The 18583-nt window shown below is 38.0% G+C and overlaps 1 long non-coding RNA gene across 1 annotated transcript; it reads left to right on the top strand.

Moving 5' to 3' along the window:
* Positions 1-7001: 7001 nt before the first annotated feature.
* Positions 7002-14574, top strand: LOC137503136 (uncharacterized). The gene is made up of 3 exons (XR_011019075.1): positions 7002-7073; positions 12449-12579; positions 14479-14574. It is a non-coding gene; the product is annotated as an uncharacterized lncRNA (long non-coding RNA).
* The last annotated feature ends 4009 nt before the right edge of the window (positions 14575-18583 follow it).

The following is an 18583-nucleotide window of genomic DNA, read 5'->3' as shown; positions in this document are numbered from 1 at the left end:
CAGGTTATGAATGGTTACGTTACGCTTAATAAAATTACAAATCCACATGGTAAAATAAAACAAATTTAAAGAATTCTTTCCATTTTAACAATGACTACCACCACAGATCCATCTACTTATTGTTTGTCCCAACACACTACCTACAAAGTTATCAATTGATCGAACTCGACTACGTATAAAAATGAAAGAACGACAATTATTTAAAATAAAACATATTACTGGCCGACGAATCGAATCCGCATTTGTAACTCAAGTCTCATACTAATACGTTGAGTGTCAACATGCACACTATCAAAGCGAAACGAACATCAAAACGACAAACAATTAGGTCCGTAAAATAAAATAAAATACCGAAGTTATTTGGACTCAAACTCGCATGGAGAACTACAGTAAAATATTCAATCACCGTTAGCTCAGTGCCCAATGTTGGATAACCCTCATTTTGCCGATAGCGGTTCCATAATCTTAGGCAAACACCTTCCAGCTGTTGAGGGATGCGCACAAGCTTGGCGTCGTTATTACCGGGCTAACTCTCTTCACATTTCATATTCTACTGCAGACACTACCTTCGATCAAATCACTTCGCAAAAACATCTAATCTACGACTTGAGTATGTACAGCTGACATCCCAGACCTATCGTCGGTCCTACTTAATATCTGTACACCCTAACACTAACCTCTATGTACACGAACCTTCCTAATTCTATCGGTGAGCGTGAACTAGGACGTCTCATCATCAGTATACTCCTAGGATAACATGTGATGTCCTAAATCTATTGTCGGGCGGTAACTGGGTCGTATACGCTTCCCCTAGCATATCAGGCGAAATCGTAATTTCAAACAAACTCTGATATTTTGGCTGTAAATCTGGTCGAAACTAATAACACACAGCGAAACAACTCTTGCCACAGAAAGAACGCAAGTCGGGAAAATGCAACGAGTCCCTATCTTGTTACTAAACGTGACCATTGAAAAAAATATCGCGTGGCGAAAAATCCACGACTCAAACACGATCTCAGCATGCGCAATGAAGTTTAGAAAAGAGTAACAGCTTCCAACACACGTCTAACATTTAGTGGATGTCGCCAAAAATAATAATCATCACCAGCGCAGAAATCCATACTATAATTTTAGGGTGAGGCCCTCAAATCGCCTACCGTCATTTTTTCCAAATATTCATATCCATGACTATCCAGTGAAACGAAATCCAATGAACCTATACAGCCAAGCACATCGCTTTCAAACGTCCAATATCTCATCCCACAATTATTTCCTATTTAATGATAAATTACAGCCTTGTAATTTATGAACTTTACTGATTGGAAACTTGTCATTACAGTCAAATAACACCAGCCGTGTGTTCGAAATGCTCTTCTATCCTTGAGGTCCTATCATTCTAATATTCATTATATTGACTTACGTAACTAGTCACTTGAAATTTTACTACCAAGAGTTACCATCTTCACCAAATCGTTTTTCACTTGAGATCTTATTTGAAATTTACTGTGCTTCACACAATAATTATCTCGAACCGACCTTCTCCAGGTCCCAGCTTTCGGATCGTTAGCGAAATATACTACAGCCTGCCACATAAATCTCACATTTAATATACAGCCTGTCTCAAAAATCCTTCCTCGGCAAATATAGCCTTTCTCAAAAATTCATTTTTATCGCCTTCTCATGGCGGTATTACGTAAAAATCCAGGCTCCCTTTTGCCTTCAACATTTCTACAACTCTTATATCCACATATATTAACTCTTCGCTCTCAATCCATTTTTCTTATATTTCAAGACCTTTTCAAACCTTAATCCTCGCATGAAAAACAACAACTTTTGTAAAAAATATACCTTTTTATTTTTACTGTTACTACAACTTTCGGACCTCGTGAATACAACAACACACCGTGGTTTTCCATATCATCGACATACACGATGTCACAAAATTTTACTTCCCATGAATAAAACAACTTTATCGGATTTCAATGGAAATTTTCTGGACGCCCGCAAACCTTGTGGAACATACTTGTTAAATCCACTTTTAACATAGGAAAATTTTATCCCGCGGTAGACATTATTATTATTATTATTATTATTATTATTATTATTATTATTATTATTATTATTATGACAAAAAAATTCTGAATTCAAACTATATTCGAAATTAAGACATTCGCCACGACTACTTTATCATTGTCACCTTCCTAATTTTCCTCAATTCGGACAATATCTCAAAGAATATTAACACAAGATTTAAACGTCGCATTTTATAGTTCCTTGACGTGAATTTTACAACACTAAAGATTTTCACACGCTAACCAGAAATATAACACATTCGCCCGATCATTATTAAATATCAACCCGACACACGCCTTGAAATTTGGTTAGGACAAACAACATTCTAACTACAACATTGATTAAAAGGTTACAGACCTGTGATCTTAGCCATCATCCTGGAGTTCTGGCTGCATTTAGCCAGCAAACCTCTCGTCTAGCCTTCCATGGCTAACGTGTACATCTCCTTATAAATATATATAACTTAAATTACACAATACTTTATAACGCACTTTCGACACGGTCGCCCTTGTGACGAGCTCGCTCCTCAAATGACGACTGACTTGTTCACCCTACTAAAAAGTCCAGATGTTCCAACAGATAAGAAACCAGACACTGTAGCTCTCATCCAGACTCTAACAAATATTATACGCACGCACTGAATACAAAGAGGAACTCAATTACTTATTCACCAAATATCTAAACCTTCAAAGTTCCTATTAGCGGCAGCTCAGAAAATTTCTATCATCTTCCATTCTGACAGTATATTTGAATCATGGCCACGAACATGTAATAAGTTATTTGGAGACCAAATTTTCACACTTTTCTGCCGACGAGGGACGTGGGATCCGCTGCTCCAGAAACCAGACAGACGCTGTGTAATGTTCGAAGGGAGATTTCTTTTATATCCTATGGAGTGACGCTACTCACACGATGAAGCTTGATTGCACAATCTGCTAATTCCGCATCCAATAGACCGATTTTCCTGATATTTGTCCCATAACTTCGGACAGACTTACGATTTATTTCTGTGTTAATTTAATAATTTTCCCATACTCGCAACAGGTGAAATAAATTATTTCTGCCCGGGCGTTTCGCGGGTTTTCTTCATTCATCGACCTTGGCACGTGTCACTAGTCCGCGGATCGGACGCGGATTTGTCTCTAGGCTTAACTGCATTTATATTTGCCCTGGAGGTTCTGTCTTCACCTAGGGTTTAAGAATAATTTAGATTCATTATTTCTGGACTTACTGTGTTGCCAAAATCTCTCGTTACGAAGAATTCCTTGAATTTGGAAAATTGTTGAATGTACGAATTCCACTGAAGAGTCCCGGCGTTTCTTGAGCTTGCGGGTCGGCTTGACACGGGGAGTCGTTCCCACGAGACAGCCAGACTCAGGAAATGCAAACATGGCCGCTCTCAAACAAGTAACTTTTATTTGAAATAACTATTGAGAAAAAAATTTCTCCTCGTAGAATTATGGGTTCAGTTCTTCCTCAGGCAAGCAAGATTCTTCTAACGGAAAGAGCATCGAGTCGTACTTATCTCGAGTAACGCCTATTGATTCTAAAGCTCTGAGCTGTGCTTCTAACTTGTCGTATAAGCTAGCAAGCATAGGCTTCTCCCTTGTCTGAGAAACAGTTTTTACTACAAGACTTATGAGCTCCCTGACATAGAATTTGTCAATAAATCTTCTCTTCCAAACCTACCTTTAAGGGATTCTACAGCCTTAGAGTAATTTTCAGCAGTGTGGGGGAAACTAGTAACTAAATCTCTAGCTCGGCTATCAACCTTCGTGGACTGGATTAGGTATTGAAATTTATCTTCATCCTCAATTTTAGAGTCCTAATGGATGCGCCAACCAATTCCTAACCTCCCCATCGAATATCACGAGTTCTATCTTTGGTAATTTCAACTGCCTTTTTTTCAATTCTCAGCTGATACAGTTGATCTACCTGACGCTACTTCCAACACATTGGCATTGTTAGCTTGTAACCACAGGGCATATTTTTGTCTTGCATCATCTAATTTGTCTCTAAAACTGTCTATAGATTCGTACTCACGTTCATACTCGTCATCTCCTTCTCTGCCAGCAATAAATCTAACACTTTTCTGTCCAACGGTGCCAGTTCCTTTCCTAACCTTTCCAATGTATTTATCAAGGATTGCAACGTGTCTTCATGAATGCCGTCTTGTATTTCTTGACTTAAATTTTGCAAGAGCAAATTGTACGTTTTCGTAAAAGTCGCTCTAACCGGCCTCCGAGCTTTCGTTAACTTCTCCATTTCAACACAATCTACAAGTTGTATACATTAATACGTATCCTGGCAAGGTCGCCACAATTTTGTTAGGGACCTATGCCTACCCGGTATAGGTATAAACAATTGATCACATAATAAACACTCACAACTGCTATAAAAGAAACACTATATTACGAAAATACAATTTCACACATTACAGTCCGCAATCCACACTTGTTTTTTTTTCAAAGATCATCATAACAACAGCCAAACACTCATAGTGTAAACATGACAACAGGAACCTCAGCTGCATATTCATATTCCAATTGCAACTACACCAGAAGAAGAATCTGAGTCTTCTCATTTGTTAGGTACGTTGTAGTTATTCATCCATTTAATGTTTCAGTATTCCCCTCATATAGACCTAGTTCACAAAATTTCATATAGTGACATTTTATCTTATTTGGTGACTTCATGATAATTGGCAACACGGAATCTAGCAGCTCCCCAAGTTGAGTAGAGACTACCCAACGTATACTTAAACTGAGCAAACAGATCTATTCAATTTGTATATTTATTTTATATTCAATTTATGCTTTCTTGCATAAACAAATAAGGAAATAACCCAAATGCACGTATTAATATCACCATACTCTTAAGAGTGTTAATGTGAAGAAAAAAGTCATTCCATTCGACTGAACACAATTTATAGGCCAATCTAAGAGAAAAGTTGGGGCTTATAAGGTGGAATAAAACATTTAAACCGGGCGAGTTGGCCACGCGAATAGGGGCGTGCAGCTGTGAGCAAGCATCCGGGAGATAGTGGGTTCGAGTCGCACTGTCGGCAGCCCTGAAGATAGTTTTCTGTGGTTTCCCATTTTCACACCAGGCAAATAACACACCACAGCCAATTCCTTCCAACTCCTAGCCCTTTCCTATCCCATCGTCGCCATTCGACCTATCTGTGTCGGTGCTACGTTAAGCAAGTCGTAGGTTGTGGGAATTATACACGGGCACTGGTAAATAAATACTTTGTCTACACACAAAACAATCAATGTCAACAACATGAGGCACAACGAAATCACACAAACTTGGAGCGGAGTAGCAAAATCATGTTATCACATGGTAACCGACACGAGACCACGGTATTGTATTCAGTACGCATAGGTTATCTTAAGATGAGTGTATTGGCGTAGAAGAATAATCAACTAAAATAACAACATCTGTTAAAATTGTTCGTACCACATAGAAATAATCAACTAAAATAACAACATCTGTTAATATTGTTCATACCACATAGAAAACGCTCGTAAATTTCAAAGTGCCCTAATACGACAGCCTCTTGTCAGAAGATTTACTGGCACGTAAAAGAACTCCTGCGGATAGAATTTCGGCACCTCGACCTCCATGGAAACCGTAACGATAAATGGGGGCCGTAAAACTGTTCAGATATTACTGTTCATAAAATAACAGCTGCTCAACCCTTTTTCCTTTTCCTGTGAGACGGTTCTTATTCTCGGTCACTATCTGTCCTGCCCCATGTGTAATGATGTCTAAAATGAGATGAATGTAGTAGTGGTTAAAATTAGGTGGTGATCGACAGAAAACTAAAGAAGTTCATAATTTCAGTCATTACTGCCCTTATTATAATGTAATATTAATGGAAATATTAAGGGAATTAGATTTTACACACTAATAGAGCATATCAAAAATTTACGGGCTTGTGATAAAACACCTGCATACATTCTACCGTCAGTGGGTAGGGCCTGACATATCCCTCTCTGATGAGTGCAGTGTCAGGCATAAGGAAAAACATTGGTTTTATAGAGTAAATACTTGTATAGGCTTATATCTAACATTGTAATATTAGTTAGTTATTCAGGAACATTAACAGGACGTTTCCACAGGATTCGTCTTCCCCAGCTCTTTAACAGCTAAAAAGGACAATTATCAGCTTAGAGAAATGTTTTCCCGTGGATAAAACAGGTAAATCGCTTCTTCTCTCTCAAACAGCTGATTCATACGCCCCTCGAACCATCGAGCTTGAAATAGCGTAAGAGGTGCGGTGCGGTTGAAGGCTATATGGTTTGTCCTTCATATTAAGACCTAAACAAGCACCAGCTATCGTAAAATATACGTACCGGTACTAACTCGGCCGCTATGCTGTTGCTAAGATGCTCATAATAATCTACCTCGTTCATTGACCGAAGTGCCGCGTGAGCTCTTTCCAAGCAGACAGCACAAATGAATTACCTCGTTCATTTGAAAACAAATAAGCTTGCACAAGAATGGCCAATGGCGTGACGTGTTAATGGTCACGTGACAGCAGATCACTCACACTTCTCAAATGGGGGAGAAGCAGTTATACAAAATTAGAAAGCTTATATGTCTCTCCGTCTCTTACATACCATTTCTTTACTCAGTCAGACTGCCGGCAGCATTGTGGAGCTGTTTTCTGTTCGTGTCATAATAAACTAACTCGTTAATTTGAACGAAGTGCCGCGAGGGCTGTTTCTAGGCCTATATCTCGTTATGAACTACCCCGTCCATTCGAACTACCCAAGGCTATGAACGTTATCTATTGAACTAGTTCGAGCAAATGAACTAAGTGGACCCATCCCTGCTGGTTCTGTTTCGAAGTGGCTGCTATGTTGTTATATGAGGCGCGTATTAGCCAATTCTACAGCTTATTCCGTTTAAGTGAGTTATGGATTTTCTTCATTGAGGAATTGTGATTTCTATCATTTTACACTGTGTCCACAACCTCTAACATATTGTCGGTAAGGTTCAAATTCAATAATTCAATTTTGCTAAATGTATGGTTCTCAGTTGAGAATATTGGAAGTTAATACTAATGTTTTTAAGTTTCAGCATTCTACATATTTTAAATATTTAATGCTCATAATTTTCTTAAATTTTATTTTAAATTAAGCATTAAAAATGAATACGCATATAACTAGCTTGCTTTTTAGAAAACTCCCAGCCTTTGCGTTGCAAGTGCTTGCAACTTTTGTGTAGTAGCCAGGGTGCAAAATCGCGTAAGGGGGCTGGGGGGTGAAGGGAGATATTTCATCCCCACCGACGATTTTATCTCAGACGTTCTCCCACTAAAATTACCCGGGGGATCCTTTTATTATTAAAAAAAAAAAAACAGGAAAATGTAGACCACATAATTTATTACTGAAATTAATGATTTTACTGGCTATATTTTGATAAAAACATCAGAAATAATTCAAATGACTGCCAGACCTTGAGCAGTAAAACTACGCAGTGGCACGTGCAGCCTATTGTTGATGTTTCACGCTGGCAAATTCATCTGAAACCCGGACACAAATGTAAATTACTTGAAGTTCTCCTCCCTTGTCATTTCTATATCAATCAATCAATCAATACTGATCTGCATTTAGGGCAGTCGCCCAGGTGGCAGATTCCCTATCTGTTGTTTTCCTAGCCTTTTCCTAAATGATTTCAAAGAAATTGGAAATTTATTGAATATCTCCCTTGGTAAGTTATTCCAATCCCTAACTCCTCTTCCTATAAATGAATATTTGCCCCAGTTTGTCCTCTTGAATTCCAACTTTACCTTCATATTGTGATCTTTTCTACTTTTATAAACGCCACTCAAACTTATTCGTCTACTAATGTCATTCCACGCCATCTCTCCGCTGACAGCTCGGAATATACCACTTAGTCGAGCAGCTCTTCTTCTTTCTCTCAATTCTTCCCAGCCCAAACTTTGCAACATTTTTTTAACGCCAATCTTTTGTCGGAAATCACCCAGAACAAATCGAGCTGCTTTTCTTTCGATTTTTTCCAGTTCTTGAATCAGGTAATCCTGGTGAGGGTCCCATACACTGGAACCATACTCTAGTTGGGGTCTTACCAGAGACTTATATGCCCTCTCATTTACATGCTTATTACAATCCCTAAACACCCTCATAACCATGTGCAGAGATCTGTACCCTTTATTAACAATCCCATTTATGTGATTACCCCAATGAAGATCTTTCCTTATATAAACACCTAGATACCTACAATGATCCCCAAAGGGATCATTCACCCCATCAATGCAGTAATTAAAACTGAGAGGTCTTTTCCTTTTTGTGAAACTCACAACCTGATTTTTAACCCCGTTTATCAACATACCATTGCCTGCTGTCCATCTCACAACATTTTCGAGGTCACGTTGCAGTTGCTCACAATCTTGTAACTTATTTATTACTCTATAGAAAATAACATCATCCGCAAAAAGCCTTACCTCTGATTCCACTCCTTTACTGATATCATTTATATATATAAGAAAACATAAAGGTCCGATAATACTGCCTTGAGGAATTCCCCTCTTAATTATTACAGAGTCAGATAAAGCTTCACCTACTCTAATTCTCTGAGATCTATTTTCTAGAAATATAGCAACCCATTCAGTCACTCTTTTGTCTAGTCCAATTGCGCTCATTTGTGCCAGTAGTCTCCCATGATCCATCATATCAAATGCTTTAGACAGGTCAATCGCGATAGGTCGATAGCGATAGCGCGGTAGCACGAATTTACACCACTCCTGTACTTCTTGGAGTGTGTGTGTTTCCCATAGGTATCAATAGGAAAATATTCACTTGAGCAGGGTACAAACTGACAGATTTGTTCTGTCAACTCAAAGCCCTTGTAGAGGAAAGTTCCATTAAAAAAGCAATAAATCATGACAAATTGCGCCTCGCCTGGCCTTTCATAAGACAGCGACAGTCTCTCATGAACTTGTCAGCTGATTGGAATAACGTTCTAATGTTTATCGTTCCCCTTATAACAGCAAAATTCAAACAAAAATATCTCAAATTTACATTTTTCTGGGTGGAAGGGTAATTAAATTACAGGGGAATTTTATACCCCCTCCCCCCTGCCAGGTACTGCCTGAAATAAACACCAGTATTAACTACTTCTCCCACCTCACCACTTCTTTCCGATTATGCTCCCTGGTAGTAGAAATATATCGTATATCTAAATTTAGCGGAATGAGGATTTTTTTCTGAAGAGCAACGCAGATGAAGAAATACGGATGGTAGTTTCAGAAATAAATTGCGATATGTAAGGTGTAATTTTAATTATTGTTTTGCTGTGTTATTTACCTCTGTGTGCAATTTTATAGTGACGTTGTGAATGTTGAGTTGTTCTTTATTCTGTATGCCAGGACATATGGTAGTAGATTTCATAATCTTGAGAGGTTTCCATTTAGATATCTGTATCTTGTTATATCAGTGTTGTTATGGAGATTCTTCTGTATCACAATCACCATTACCCCACAGCAGCTATATCCGGTATTTATTCGTGATGATTTAGGTAACAGGTGTGTAACAGGTTTTCAGGGTTGAGTAGCGGTGAGTTTTGCATGGGTTCGAATCCTAGGATCTGCAGTCCTGAAAAACGTTTCCGTGGTTTCCCCATTTTATCGTTAATTAACATTAATTAATGCCATTGCATACCTAATCTTATTCCTTTCCCTTGGAGTTGTTAGTGCAACATTAAGCTGCTACCAGGAATGGAAGAACAATCTTCAGGAATAAATTCTGGCTGTTGTAACTAAAATGTAGTTGCTTAAAAGTAAACCCACTAACAGATTATTAGAATAACCTGTGATGGCCCGAACAAGTAAACACGGCACACTTCAGTATTGATCATAGTTACCTGAATAGGTATGTGTTTACGTAGAAACCTGTTCCCTGGCAATGCATAAGAATCAACTCAGTTTGCCAGAGGAACGAAGCTTGTAGGAGAAATTTTAGTATTCATTGTTAGTGCAGTATGTTTACATTTCCAGTAAAATATCACAGAGTGACTAACGAACACTGCTGTTGGGTGAAATGAATTCACTGAGGCACCACTCAAGGTATTCAACATAGACAATTTTCGTACCACCTGGGGAACAATAAAAACTGCTTAACATTTAAACCAATTGTTTGACATGGAACTCCCTACAAGGGGCACTCTGGTAAACACCACTCGGTTGTGTCATTAGACATGGCATGCATAGAAAAATTAAGAAAGGACACTTAAGTAAAGGTTGGTGGCATTGTTCGGTGAAATTAGCTGATAGCAGTATTGTATAAATTTTTGCCTTCAGTTCAACAGAATTTTCTTCATTTTCCATTTCCAGTCTTCTGGGTAGAAATGTGAATCGAGAACCTCCTCAGTTTTTTTCTCTCCACCACGCCTTCCCTTCCTCGAATATTTTTCTTACTTTTACTCCACTCTTGTCTGTACTCTCTTTCACCATATCCATTCACCCCTCTCTGGGCATTCGTCGATGTCTTTCTCCTATGACTTTCTCTGTAAATACTTACTGTGGAGCTATATCCTCTTCCATTCTTATCATGTGTCCATACCATTTCAGCTTATGTGTCTCTATCTTGCCTTTCAGTTCAGGGAATCCAATTCACTCCCTCATTTCTATGTTTCTAGGGGCCGATGACCTTCGATGTTAGGCCCCTTAAAACAACAAACATCATCATCATCAGCGTCATTTCTATGTTTCTGACTTTATCCCTTTATGCCCTCCCTGTTATTTCTCTAAGGAATTTCATCTTGGCCTCTTGCATTCTGCGTTCATCTTGTTTTGTTGTTGTCCATATGCCTGATGCATATGTCAAATTTTTTGTGTAATACATAGGGTGTTAAATTTTCTTTATTCCATTGGACATCCCAGTTACAGACTATACATCTCACACATTGGTAAAACGTATTGGCTTGTTGAATTCTCTTTCCAATTTCATAACTTATTTTCCCATCTTCTGCAATTATTCTCCCCGAATACTTGAAGCTTTCCACAACTGCTAATGGTCTTCCAATTATTTCAATATTCCCACATCCTTCTCTATTACCTGTCGTCACCACTACTATCATACACTTTTCCCCACCTATTTTCATTCCATATTCCTCCATCTCCTGATTCCATACAGTATCTTGTTCTTGTGCTTCCATTTCATTTTCTTCACATATTACTGTCTCATCTGCAAAGAGTGAGGCCTTTGCCTCCTTGGTTCCCATTTTTTGTTCTATACTTTTGTGAATTTCATCCATGACTGTAATGAAGATTGGAGGGGATAATACACATTATTTTTGAAGTCCTGTTTCTACTTTGAACCAGTTTGTTTGTCCTATCATAGTATTCATACTACTTACTCACTTTTCATTCATGGCTTTTGTAATTGGCTCTTCACCTCTGCCTGTCTTCTTTTTTATCAATGCATCCGAGACCACTTGCCATGTTACACTGACATATGCCTTCTCAGTATCGATAAATATCATCACTGAATCCAGCCTAAATTCCCATCTGTTCTCCATCACGTTCTTTGGGATCAACAGATTGACAAATGAAAAGTTATGTTTACACTGAGTAAGGAGTATGACGCCGTATGGAAGTGAAACACAGATATTAACTGGTGCCAAGAAAAACAGAGTTGAAGCCTTCTAGAGGCCGTGTTATCAGAACTTCTTAAAGGTCAGACTGATAGAACATGTCTCAAATAAAGTGATAGTGAATCAGCTTGGTGAGAGGAGAATGTTTTGAGAGAATTTGATCCTGGAAAGGAAAATTTTGATAGAACATATCTCAAAGAACTGTGAACTTGTTCAGTTAGTTTTGAAGCTGATTGCAAAGGATAAAAATGGTATGAAGATTCCGGGATATGCGCCCGGGTGATCAGAGTGATATGCAAGCCCTATGGTCACTGAATTTTCCAAAAGTTTTGTGCGTTGGATTTTTAACAATAAAGGTCATCTTGTTGCGGTTTCACTTCCATATAAAGCTGTATGTTATATAGCTATTAATACGATATAAGGTGTCATGTAATACTAGGTGTCGTTTGACTATGATCTTGATATGGACAGATATGTTAACTTGTATTTCCTATGGAAGAGATCAGTGTTTTAGAAGTCATGTAAAACTGGAGGTCCTTCACTTTGATCGACGTATCAGTCATAGAAAACTTTGAGGTCCTATAGGTATGATCACAATATCAACAGTCCAGTAAAATTTTGGGTTTTTCAGTGTGGTCATAATATTAATGGTCATGTAAAATTACAAGGTTGCTGCTTAGTCTGTTGACAGACACAAAATATCAATGACATCAATAAGGTAATATAATTTTTCTGGTTTATGTTTCAGTGTAAGGTCATTGGAAGTAATCAACAAGTGCAGTACCTTCTAACTACTTCAGTTTGCAGTGCAAAATGGACCTCGAAGCAAAGATCAAAGAGGAACCAGCCTGGCTTGAAGGAACAACAACTGCATCACTTGTAAGTCTCATTCCAGATAACTTTATAGAGGTCAGAAATTAACCCTTAAAAACTGAATAAGTTTGGCAGGGGCATAATGTTTTATGTGCTTCCTCAGTATTATCACCAACAGTCACCACTTGCTGCATGAGCATCTATGCATAGTACGCATCTGTTTTGTTTCTTTGTCTCCGATTACACCACAAACAAAGTGCTACACAAAGCTGCCAACTCATAGGAAGTTAAGGTTGGGGTTGGATTAGTCTGTACCTTTTACTGTCAGTATCAAAATTATTTTGGTTTAGGGGTTGCACATCTTCTATTTTCCCCTCTGATTGTAATAGAGGATGGATGGCCGTTGTATTTTCTTTGAACCAAATCTTCCAACACTACTGCACCACCATTACCACCACATGTTAAAAATAATGACTCCTATTGTAATTAGTGTAGAAGAAGTTAAATGACAAATCTTTCATCAAGCTTTTGAGACTGGATTCTCCAGTCTGCTAAACAAAAAGTCAACACGGGTGTGATTATTCTGCATTACCCTCATATCCACAATGTGCTGGAATATGTGTGTGTTAAAGGAAGAGCAGATTGGCCTATGGCATATGAGGGATAAAATAGCTCAAAATCTGAATGTATGTTCTTTCGAAGTAAGTATTTTGCACAGATGTTGAATTAATTTAGAAAGGCAGAATTGTGCTTATCTCATTTTGTTCCTCAAATACAGGTCAGGTTCTATGTTATATAGAGATCCATATCTATGGGCTCTAGAATGCACAATTTCTGAGAATAATATCTTTAATATGATCCTTCTTAGTGCGCTGTGACACTTCAAGGCCTCAAGGCATATTAAACAAAAAAAAATTCTTTCCTCATTGTATTTATTTCCCACTCCTTCTTGTGCATCCTTTTCATCCATTCCTTAGTTTGGCTACTAGGGTTAAGTCGGTTTTTTCTGGAACATCATACTTTAATTCACTTTTATTAGTAAGCTAACTTATATTAGAACATAAGCTTTTGATCACAGTCCTTCCCCCCGTTTGGTGCCGACAAGGTTTAATGATTCAAAGTGAGTATTTAAGTGTCTCGTAGTAGATCATAAAAGATCTTCTGAAACTGCAGATGTACACTTCATCACTGCTGACTCTCCACTGACAGTGTTCTCATCCCCACAGTTCTTCACAGAGCACTACATAACATGTTTGTAGTAGTGAAATATTTCATTTCTAGTTGCTTTGACTTTTGGCAACAGCACATCTTTTGCTGGTATGTGACTGTGATAAGCCTGCTTCTTTCATGTTTATTTTTTTATTTTACACTTGGAAGCATTGAAATATGCTGTTTGATACAAAACTGTCTTAATGCTTTATGTAGCTCCTGTGATCTCAGCAAAACCAGACTAGAGAATGTGATTCCATTCTTTCAAGTTATTTTAATCTGTTTATAAACAAACTGTATGCTGAGAACAAAAAAATATTTAAAACTGTTGTAACACTTCTGATTGGTTCAAACAACTTTAAAGATGCGATTGATATGATGATACATATGAAAATAGTTCATACAATTTAGTGTTTGTGCCTATGGCTGCTTCCTTCAAAATTATGTGTGAGATGGCCCCAATTCTATCCCTGGTAGTATATCTTCTGATATGGCTAGAAGATGTTTCTTATTTTATATTTTGTTCTCAGTCTCATCCTCTCTCTGACATGTGGAGTGAGCAAGAATAGTAACACCATTCTCAGTACAGCCTTTGGTTATAACAATCCTCTGCTGGTAGAAATCTTCCTTAAACATGAATGAAATTCTGAAAGTAACTTTAATACTGGAAATTAATGAATTAACATGCTCATTTCGTGGTGACTCTTTTTGTAGATGAGTGTTATGAGCATACTTAATAAATGTTATTTTCCACAGGAAAATTTTGAACATGTATCAGAAGTGATAGCTGTGAAAGAAGAAGTAAAATCAGAGTTAACGGAGCCAGGGTCATCGCAGGATAACCCTCTTGAGGTAATGTACATAATTTCATAAGCCATTGTCAGGTAATGGAAATGGTTAGAAAATTGTTCAACAGATACCAGGGTTTGATCCTTCATTTCATTGTACATGAGTGATAGTCCTACAGAAACTGTATTTTTTTTATGAGATTGACTGTTGACTTACCTGATTTTTACTTTTCCTTCAAGTTGTTCCACAATTTTGCATTATGAATTGTGCAGCTCTTAGGATTATTCCAAAGACCTGTACTTTATATCACTTGGGAGCTGGTATCATTCCTACTTTTACTTTTGAATTTGTAAATAGTTTCGAACACAAAGTAGCTATTACATTCGTTGTCTTGTTACTGTTACAGGATATGTTATTAGTTGTTTCCAAATGATTCACCTTTGTTATCTTATTGATTATATTACTTATTGATTTCTAGATAATACAGTAATTTCTGATGCAAGTTGCAGGTGATATGCTTGTTTACTGTGAGCATTCGCTTATATACAACACACATTGTAGCCATCTCGTTGCAAGTGAAAAATATTCTTATACTTCCTAATGTGGTCTATGGTGTTACTTGTCCATTGTGACATATAATATTACTTATACATGCAATGGAAGAAATAAGCCATTCAGGAGTTTTCTTACGTTTCTCTTTCATACTTCGTAAGGGATAGTGTTTGTGAATAGGCCTTGTAAGTTCACTGTTACTCACCTGAACATTCGTTACATGAATGAATTTGTCATTACCAGGATACACATTTGATCACTGTCATCGTCCACTTCATAGTATACATGCCTTCTTCTTTCAGTATGACTATGTTGCTATGGGGTATTTCATTGCCCTTTTATTGAGGTATTCGTGTCACCACCTCATCCACAAGTTCTGGGTTAGCTATTGAAAATATAGCCTTGTGGACAAGGTTGTAATGGGAGAGGAAGTATAATCATAATCAGAGAGTGTAGTAATTGGCTCTCCTATACGGAAATGGGATGTAGTTAGTTAAGAAGTGTCAAAAGGGTTATCATTTAGCTTTCGTGAGAGGATGTGTTGTAAGAATGGTCCATTCTTTGTTGGTGAAGCGATAAGAATCCGTCACTCATCTGAGGTATTATATCCGACTCTTGACAGCTGCTTCCCAGATTCCACCAATGTGTGGTACTGTAGAAGGGATGAAATGTCACGTCATTCCCATGCCTCCAGTTGTATGAAAAGTTGGTTTTCTGGGGGTTGTTTTGCCAAAAGGCCTTGATTTTTATAGCTGCTCTGAAGAAGTTTGTGCAGTTATTGCTATAAATGTTCAGGGGTTGACCTCTATGAGAAATAAGTCAATAAAGTGCATAGGGAAATGTTGTTGTGGTGAGATCAGGTATCATGTCTATGTAGACAGCCTTGGTAGCTAGGCATTCTGGTCTTGTTCGATTTCACACGATTTTTTATTAGAATTGGGCCAGAATAGTCTATGCTAGTTTTATGGAATTGGTATGTTGGGGCTACAGGCACCTTTTGTGTATTTTGCATGAATTGTTCTGAGGTATCTGCATTCAACTTAGAACACTTGAGACGTGTATGAGTGTGGCTCCTTTCTGTCCCCCTTGCTGATGGAATCCTAAACTTGTCTCTCAGAGAGTTGGGTGCCAGGATGAAGTAGTCGAGGTGTTCCGCCATCATAATTATATTTGTGAGATAATGCAGAATTTCTAATGTTTCTTCTTCACTGGTATTGGAGTATTGTGCAGTTTTCCACTCACAAGAAGATGGCATTCTTGATCTATGTTTGGATTCATAGTCTGTGTGTGAGTTGATAGTTTCCTACACAACATTAATCTAACATTTGTATATAAGGTTCAACTCTGATACGAATAGTGGACATCAGTTTGTCTCCGTGGGTTGTTTACGACAATCTCAGATAATTATATGTTACAAATTTCATGATTGGTACATATTGAAATGTACATTAATTGACCAATGTTACGAAAGTTTATTGAAATCCCCGTGTTTAATACATGTTGGGTTCTTATAATTAAGATTTACATCTTGTCATACTAAGTTATTGGGACATGTTTTGCCCATTGCATGGGCATGATCAGCCATGATCTCATGTCTAAGGGATAAAAATCAGGATCCTGATTACTCTAGTCAAAGTGTTACATAGAGGAACATGTGTTATAAAAGTGAGGAAACTTGTTGTGAGTTCACAAACAAAAATTTACTCAATTAAGACACGTCTAAAAATTATTTGTTGAGAGGATGTATATGTTATAAAAGTGGTCCATTCTTTGTTGGTGAAGCGATAATAATCCATCACTCTTCTGAGCTGATATATCAGACTCTTGACAGCTGCTTTCCAGATTCCACTAAAGTATGGTGCTGCAGGGGGGATGAAATGGCATGTCAGTCCCATGCCTGCAGTTGTGTGAAGAGTTGGTTTTCTGAGGGTTGATTTGCGAGAAATGTCTTGATTTCTTTAGCTGCTCTGAAGATGTTTGTGCCATTATTGCCGTAAATGTTCAGCCAATAGCGCATAAGCTCAATGCTCCGCCCATCTCCTCTCTTTCACCACACCCCCTTCCCTCGATACCATATCTTAAAAATCCTTCTACCCTCCTCTCATTACAGATTCTTTGTCACACATCCCTCAATAGCAGATTTCAACATTGAAGCTGTAGCCAACTTCAAGCACGAGCGTCCCCATTTGACTAATATGACAAGAGGAGGCTATCACATAGGCTAGTAAAGACGCACACAGCAACACACAGTCGTGAAACTTTTTTCACTTCTGCAACAAAAATAAGAAGATTGTGCCCTCACCATACAAATACGGGCTTAACAGGGTTAAATTTGTATTGAAGTGTTCCATCATTATAAAACTGGAAACCGGGGAATGTCGGAGAATTCGATAAATAGAGGGAAAACCAGGAAACTTCAGGGAATTCGGAAAATTTCTGGAAATTCATTCTTCTGCCAGATATTTGTTACTAGAAGCACATTTTTTCAGTTTTTATCACATTAATCTTGGGCATGTCTTTTATACCAAGAATAAATTGTAAAGAAACAATTTACATTTTGTAAATGTGTAATGCTACTGCCTTGTGAGGAATGACAGACTTGGCAAAGGGGGACGTGGGGTCTGTGCTTTTGTCTCTTCACGCTTGAAACTTCAAATTATCTGCCAGTCACCTCAACAGTATGAGCAAAACCTGAATACATATTAATAGAGATACAGGTCTCTACTCTGAAATGCTTAGTAGGTGCTCTATACGAGCCACCTAAATCTCGCTGTCTGAATGACTTAGAGACTGATCTTAACAGACTGTTACGTCTCTACGAACATCTTATAATGATGGAACACTTCAATACAAATTTTCTAGATCCACATTATTCCAAAACCACCCATCTATTGAATACGTTTCCGGCATGCGGTATGGTGATCCTCCCGCTTTCTTCCACTCACCTCACTAAAACTTCACACACACTACTGGACCCAATAGTAACGAACAAGCCTGACAGAGTATTACATCACGGCCAGACATCTCCTCCTGGACTGTCAGCCCATGACATTATCTTTATGTCTTATGCACTGCAATGTCCCATACATAAACCTAAGTACGTAACTTACAGAGACTATAGCCGTATTGACAATGAAAAATTATTGGAAGGCCCAATTTCGATGCCGTGGCAGAAATTAACTCATGAAACCATCATTGGCGACATGGTCACCACATTCAATAACATGATACTACAATTTTTTGACAAGCACGCCCCTCTACGAACATCACGCGTCTGCGGAAGACTCTCCCCGTAGCTAAATGATGATATTAGAGCAATGATGGCTAAGCAGGATGCAGCTCATAGGAAATACAAACATTACCCGACAGAGGAAAACTTTATCTATTACAAACGAATACATAATAAAATGACTCTGACAGTAAGAAACGCTCGACTACGGTATGCCCATGACCTTATGAAACCTGACATAAGACCCGTTACCTTATGGAAGTCAATCCAAAAATTTGGACTAAATAAACT

Source organism: Anabrus simplex, chromosome X (assembly GCF_040414725.1).
Source record: "Anabrus simplex isolate iqAnaSimp1 chromosome X, ASM4041472v1, whole genome shotgun sequence".
Classification (NCBI taxonomy): Eukaryota; Metazoa; Arthropoda; class Insecta; order Orthoptera; family Tettigoniidae; genus Anabrus; species Anabrus simplex.
Note: the sequence above shows the minus strand (reverse complement) of the source record. Positions and strands in the feature narration are given on the sequence as shown.